Below are 7477 nucleotides of genomic sequence, written 5' to 3' on the forward strand. Positions count from 1 at the left end.
ATTTATTTTATGTATGGAAAAATCAACAAAAAAACAACATTAGGTTTGGGTATGAAATGTGTAAGTACAGTCTGTTTTAGTTTCTATTTGTATTAATTTAATATCATCCACTGACGCTGAATACATACATTATTATTTTTCTTTATTTTAGTGCCTTTCCATTACTGAAGGTTGGCCGTCAATCTCTTGAAGCATTTCTTGCCCCATACCAGATGCAGCAACTCTTCTGCAGTGGCAGTATCCGTCCACTCCTTAACGTTGTAAAGCAGTGATTTCTCCCTTCTAACAACACGTTTACCCTGGATTTTACCCATTATAATTAATTGAAGGAGGTGGTAGCATTGCGCATCACGTGTCCCAGGTACGCAAATCTCCGTTGTTTAATGTTCTGCTTTTTCGACATTCCAACTCGTTTCAGAACCTTATCGTTAGACAGCTTCTAGATCCAGCTGATACAAAGCATGCGACGGTAGTACCACATCAAATGCTTCAAAGCATATATTATTATTAAACTGTTATAGTTCAATACATGTAATCAAACTTACATTGTGTTTCTATGTTTATTTTATCCAGTATACTATACATTATTTGTTTAATTAACATTCGCATCTTATTCATAAAAATAAATTTATTACCCCGGCCCTTACCGAGTACTACCTTGTATATTAAAAAATCTGTTACCGACAAAGCCATTGCTTAAATAATATCTGTAGCGCCCGTATTGATTCGAAGCCTTCATTGTTGTGATTTATTGATTTTAATACCAATTAAGTGTTGTGCTTGGCAGTGTTAACGATTGTACTAAACTATTTATTATCACTTTATGTTATTAGTTTTACGCTATATTTAACAGTGAATTTGTATTTTATAAAATTCTGATTTAAAAATACATTTTTGTATGAAAACCTCAAGCGGTCCGTGGGCGTAGTGAAATGAAATAGCGCTAACATGCATTCAACGAATATAACACGCGTATAAATTGTGTGGGTAGTTGTTGAGTCGTCATACCGAGAAATGATATGATTAAAAAATATTTCTTTACAAGACGTATTGTACAATTAAATTAATTTAAAAAAACGTGGTAGACTGACTGCTTTTGAGTAATGCTTCCTTTCTCACTATTATTATTTGACAATATAATTATATGTCCGCAGAGTGGAGTATCTTATTTAAATTTTTTCGATAATATCGTATTGTAAGGATATGTATTTTTGTAAATAAAAATAATATTGTTACTTCTGTCATTATATCATTTCATTAGCTATTTTAAAACATACAAAATCTTGCTACAGATATTTTTTCCTTCGAAACATCATTAATATAATGATAAAACAAAACTCTAAATTCTAAATTGTTAAAAGACATTATTCGGTTGAAGCGATTTATCGATTACCGAGTCTATTAAAGTTTTATAAAGTTTAATTGGGCGTAATGTTTGATCCTCTTAGGTAGAGACATTGCTTTTTGTGTTATCCTCATTTCACGTACCACAAATGGATACGTTTAAATATTTCTACGGCAATTTCTGTGATTATTTGGTCTTTTTGTGACACATGCCGTAAATTCTTAGGTATAACGATGTTTTTGTTCACGGTACAAGCGAATGTAAAATGCATATAGACAGAATAGTCTTTTGGACAGACTGAATCAATCTCCAGCCGCTAGGGCAATACTTAGAACTAAGTATGATTTCCATTTTAAAAACGGTTTAGATAGTCATACTTGAATGTCTCGGTAGTGCATCGTGAGTCAAACCCACAACCTGACAAACCGTATAAAAAAATGTATTCAAGTAAACATAACATAACATAACCTTTACGTGTAAATTACGGTACGGTAGGCGAGTATTTGGACCATAGGTTTGACACCAAATAAAGTAAATAACTTAATTTTGACATTATGATAATGTTCTTATTATTATAAGACATTGTAAGAATTGATAGGACATTTGCATGCCTATTTATATATGGCTGATGTATGATATTTGTATTTGATCGATCTAATTGTACCACTAACGTGGCAAATAAAGGATTTATTATTATTATTATCAGAAATGCAACGAGCCATGAATAGAGCTAATTCAAGACATAAATGTCCATATGTATTATCCTTACGTCCTTCAAGCTCACAGGCTATCGATTAAGCCTCAGCTTTGAGCCTCCCCGGAGTCGTTTTATCTAGAGCAACTCTGAAATTGCATTCTCCTTTGAATACACGCAAACTTACTTATACAGTATAATTGGTATGTGATGTGAGCTATGGACCTGAAGACACTCAACATTAGTGTAGTTCCGCCTATAATTTTACAAAGATAAGTTTCCTGCCAAAATTTCCTGTTACTAAGACGCTGAATGCATACGAAATGTTTTATATATTTCATATAAAAATAATGTTTAATAAACTTTATTTTTACAACAAAACATATATTTTATTTACATGAGAAATTTAATATATACGAACGAGATACACATACACAGCCGTCCCAATTTAAGTCTACTAGTTTTATTCTGATATGTTTCTTTAATACCCTTTTGAATTGATTAAACGCGATAGTTAAAATACGATAGTTTAGACGGTAATTGATTTAATAATTGCACACCCTCATACTTAAATAGACTTCTGCAAATTATTTGTACGCGAAGCAAGATAAAATTAATGTTATATCAATATTACATTGTTATAGTAAATTTTGGTCTGAAAGTTAGAACGTTTTGAAGGCCGCCAGGTCACTTGCTTCTGGCAATGTGTGGGCGGCGGAATGACTTAACATCAGACGAGTTTCCTGTCCGTTTGTGTTCTATTACATAAAAAAATAATTTACTTGATTTTTTGTAATGATTTATAACATTATTGTGCCGTTAGTTAGCCATAAGGTAATTATCAGGTTTTTACACTTTATTTCAAAAATAATACAAATAAAAGAAGTAAACTGTAGCCCAGCTTGAATGTGTTACGTTTTGTGGGTCTGAAAAGAAAGTTATTTTCGAAAAATAATATGTCTAACTATATAATAATGCTTCAACCATTATTTTGCTGGGAATTAAAGTACAGAGAGACAATATTGAAGCAGTCAGGGCCTTGTCTTAACAAAATATTTTTTTTAAATTTTATATCATATCATTGTTGCTTTTGTATTACTAAATTTAGGGAGTGTTTTAATGACATCTGATAAATTATAAGTGTACTTACTTGTAAGACATGTAGTGCAAACACACAGCATCTGGTCTAATCGAGGCGGTGCATCTGGTGGTGGTCTGCGGTGTGAATCACCATATCCACAAGTGTTAATGTCTGGCAACTCACTTGGAATTCGTCGTACCTTGCAATTGTCTATCAGCGGCGGTTCGAACTCAATACTTAGTAATTCCGCCAGTAAATAAGCCGAGTCTCGTACAAAAATCAAGGTTTCATACGTGAAATGTATAAAATAAAACCACTAAAACATAGAAAAAAAACAAATCAATTTACCATGAAACAGTTGGGTTTTTGTTCAGATCATTTTAAAAGAAATTATTTCGTAAATAGCGTATATTATTGGTAAACAGAATCAATAAATTCGGCACAATGCCGAGGTCTGCGCAAAATAAAAGCGTCCTTTCTATTGTGCCTGGTTTAATCAAATAAAATGGTAGGGGAATATTAATTCGCAACGTACGTGCACAGATTATAATAAGCTTTTTTGATTGTTTTTGCTTATAATATTAAAATGGAAGTGTCTGTTATAAAGGCCGCCTATTGACGCACTGGCAAACTGTGTGTCTATGGGCACTGTTAAATAAATATGTCCTACGTAAACATAAATAATATGGCAGGTGTATAATAATAAGCCGCCGCACGCAAGCCCGTCTAGAAAACATTATGTATCTATGTATATAACAATGATTTGCTGTTCCTTTCTCATGCTAAAAACGGCTGAAAGTACTTGGTTAATTATGATTTTGAAATATTTGTGGAAGGTCAATGGCTAACATAAAACTTATGTACTTGTGTGTACTTATGTACACGCGTTAGAAGTTATACTTCTTTGGCGTAACAAGATAAAAATATTTTTAAAAATTGTATTTTTCGTCTTATTCTACTTTTGTAGAACAAACATTAACAATAGCAAAAATTTACTCTCATCAGTTTTCCCTAACGCGCCAAAATAAGTATTTATATAACTTCAAAAGAACTAAAATGTTGACTATAGCAAACTTCAAGGTGTCGGTTTTTTGTGACGGTGTGCGCACGCATCGTAATGATTTACCCTAATCATTTTTTTCCTAACGCGCCAAAATAAGTATAACTTCAATAATAACTAACAAATAAAATAAATAGTTGAAATATGTATTTATTTATTAATGTATTCATGTATTTTTAGAAATAAAAAAATTGTCGCTTGGTTGTCATATATTTATGATGCCTTTAGAAACTTGTGTTTCATCGCTGTAGTATCTATAGTATGTAGGCCCGATCTCTTTGGTACGTTAAAAATAATAATAGTTAGTATATTAATTACCTTAAATATAGCGCCTTTTCATCATGACATTTGAGTATTATTATATTTTTCGTAAAAATTCACGCACCATTTCTCAATGTCGTACAAAATGTGTCGGTAGCTATTTATAAGATTCAGTAACATGACTGATTACACTCTTCTGTTAACCTGAAGGGTGGTATTACATTACACTGATAATCAGCAAACATTTGTTGTTTGTTGACCTATATGGTAGGTATTTCAGTACAGATGTCGCAGTGAAGCTTAATACGCCGTTCAATTTACGGCCTAGCCTTTTGACTCAACAGCGCCGTTTAACTAGCGGCCTTAAAGATATTCAGCCGTAGATTTCGTAACAATATTTAATAAACTGGCTGGCTAATGCTTACAAAATTCGTACGATAGAGTAACTATGTGGTAGAAAAAAAAAGATGAAAAAAAAATATTTCTTGAAACATGAAATTGCTTGAGTCAGTGCTAAATTCAGATTAATACTGTCACTACGCTCTTTCATTGTACTTCATGAAACTTTGGAAAACACTATCTTAGTTATGGTTTGAGTAAGCGATCTTTCAGGCCGCTAGTTAAACGACGCTGCAGCTGTTTAGTTAAGAGGCTAGGCAGTTGATTGAACGGCTAATTAAGCTACTAGACTGCGACATTAGCACACAGCCGAATGAGGTATAACGTATTTCAGTTTATTTTTCTATTAAAAATATTTCAACCGTTTTCTATTCTAACGTATTGTATTTTTCCTATTAAACAATATTTGAACCATTTTCTATATGTACGAGCCAAGGCTGTCCATTTTGCTCACTCAGGCATTCTTAGTTTATGAGCGTGATGATCCCTATGTACGTGGCCAAGGTTCGTACATTCTTGCTCATTTACAAGCTTGACAAATTCCTATGTTTGTACGTGCCATGGCTGTACACATCGATCACTTATAAGCGTGACGATTTCCCAAATCGTCGGAGTTACGTCCCGAGAGTATAGCCCGACGCAGGCACTCTCTTCTACATTCGTTCATAGCGATTAACTAAATCATGGGAGTTACACCCCGAGAGCATAGCCAGACGTAGACACTCCCTTTGACTGTTAAATTGTATTCATTCGGCACATAGCAATTAGCACGTCATTATTTCGCTCATATTCTATTGTAACACGCGAGTGGTAAATATAGAGTAAATCAATAAATCTCTATTATTTTAAGCATCCCGTTGACCCAGGAACCGTACACTATATTTTATTATTTATACTATTGATTTACTTACTTGCAAGTGGTGGGTAAGATCTTTTAATCCCATCAAGTTGTTTTAGCACTGATGATCACTTATTAGAATTCTACGTGAATATAACAATGAACCTAATTATTCAGAGCTTGTGCTTATCAATTTAAAAAAAAACGATCTAAGCCCCATCGTTAAATATGTATTGGACAAATAAGAATTTTTAAATACGTATTTACAACTAATATGTGTTTTTTTTTTTTATAAAATAGGGGGCAAACGGGCAGGAGGCTCACCTGATGTTAAGTAATACCGCCGCCCATGGACACTCTCAATGCCAGAGGGCTCGCGAGTGCGTTGCCGGCCTTTTAAGAATTTGTACGCTCTTGAAGGACCCTAAGTCGAATTGGTTCGGAAATACTTCAGTGGGCAGCTGGTTCCGCATAGCGGTGGTGCGCGGCAAAAATTGTGTAGTTGGAAGTGTAATATTTTTATTTATCTTTTCGATAAAATTTATATTTTTGTATTTGATTGTTGATATACCGTAGAAAATGGTATGATACGTTGTGGTGTACTTTATTAAATGAATATAAACCACCCAATATATACGTACAGGCGTTTCAAGACTATGGGACAAGGAAAAGTACCTGAAATATCGTAGATAGGATATCTTGCTAAAAGAAAACTTTATTTTATTTTGAAAAGTAAGGACTACATTCAATGATTTTCAAAAAATTACTTATCTCGTATGGGAATCTCGAATGGTCTCGAATGTTCATTTTTTTGATACCAATCAAGAGAATAGACAAAAAATAATAATAATTTTTAAGTTACTTAGTATTTTTAAAGAAACCAATATTGTGAAACTAATTATTTTAATATAGGTAATTAAAAACATACATAAAACTGCCAATAAAGTATTTTTTTTTTGGAAATTAATTAATGAAATGCTCAAAATGTGGATCACATTCACACTCACTCTCTTGTCTTACGTAAATCGCCAATCTTTTAAAAAGACCGCTGCATGTTGATTTATTATTACACTAAGGTACATACTGGATATAAAAGGGCTTAATTGTGTTTGCTGCCCACATTGTTGTATCGCATTTTGTATAGCAAATCTTTCACGTAACAAAAGAAGTCTTATGGTGTTAGGTCTGGGGACCGGCCATCTAATTGGACATTATATTACGTATATATCAAAATGTATTACATTGTTATTAAAATAATTTGTGAAGAATTAGTATTTTAATTAGTATTTTGTGTTATACTCTCCTATGAACTCCCAAAGCTTTGTTTATTTATGCTAATCTTAATTGCTTCGTCAACGCTCTTGAATAATTTGAATAAGCCAAAGAAACCTCATTCAGTGTTATTATGATAAGGACCAATTTATATCAAGAGCTTCTTTATACGTTGAACCCGATTTGATATTTATCTTGGCTAATATAGAAATGTTGAATTAAACACGGTGAGCCAACGTTATGGGTGGATAAGTTTATTTTGGGTTACATAGCTTTAAACTAGTGTGTATTGAGGTGTGTTAGCCTGGTAGTTTTTGGTAATTCGCCCTTCGGTTACACGTTCAATTCGTACGCAGATGGATCTTTCTTTTCATCATCATACAATATCAGGATACCGGCATGACAGAGCCTGAAACTGTAGATAAGGCAAACAATGCTAATATTGTCTGAGTTCAGGCCTAAGTGTAAGTTTTCGCGTTGTTTCACTAAGAATCTTATTAATTAAAAATTAACCAGCTCAATATCGT

This window comes from Pieris brassicae, chromosome 1 (assembly GCF_905147105.1).
Source record: "Pieris brassicae chromosome 1, ilPieBrab1.1, whole genome shotgun sequence".
In the NCBI taxonomy this organism is placed as follows: Eukaryota; Metazoa; Arthropoda; class Insecta; order Lepidoptera; family Pieridae; genus Pieris; species Pieris brassicae.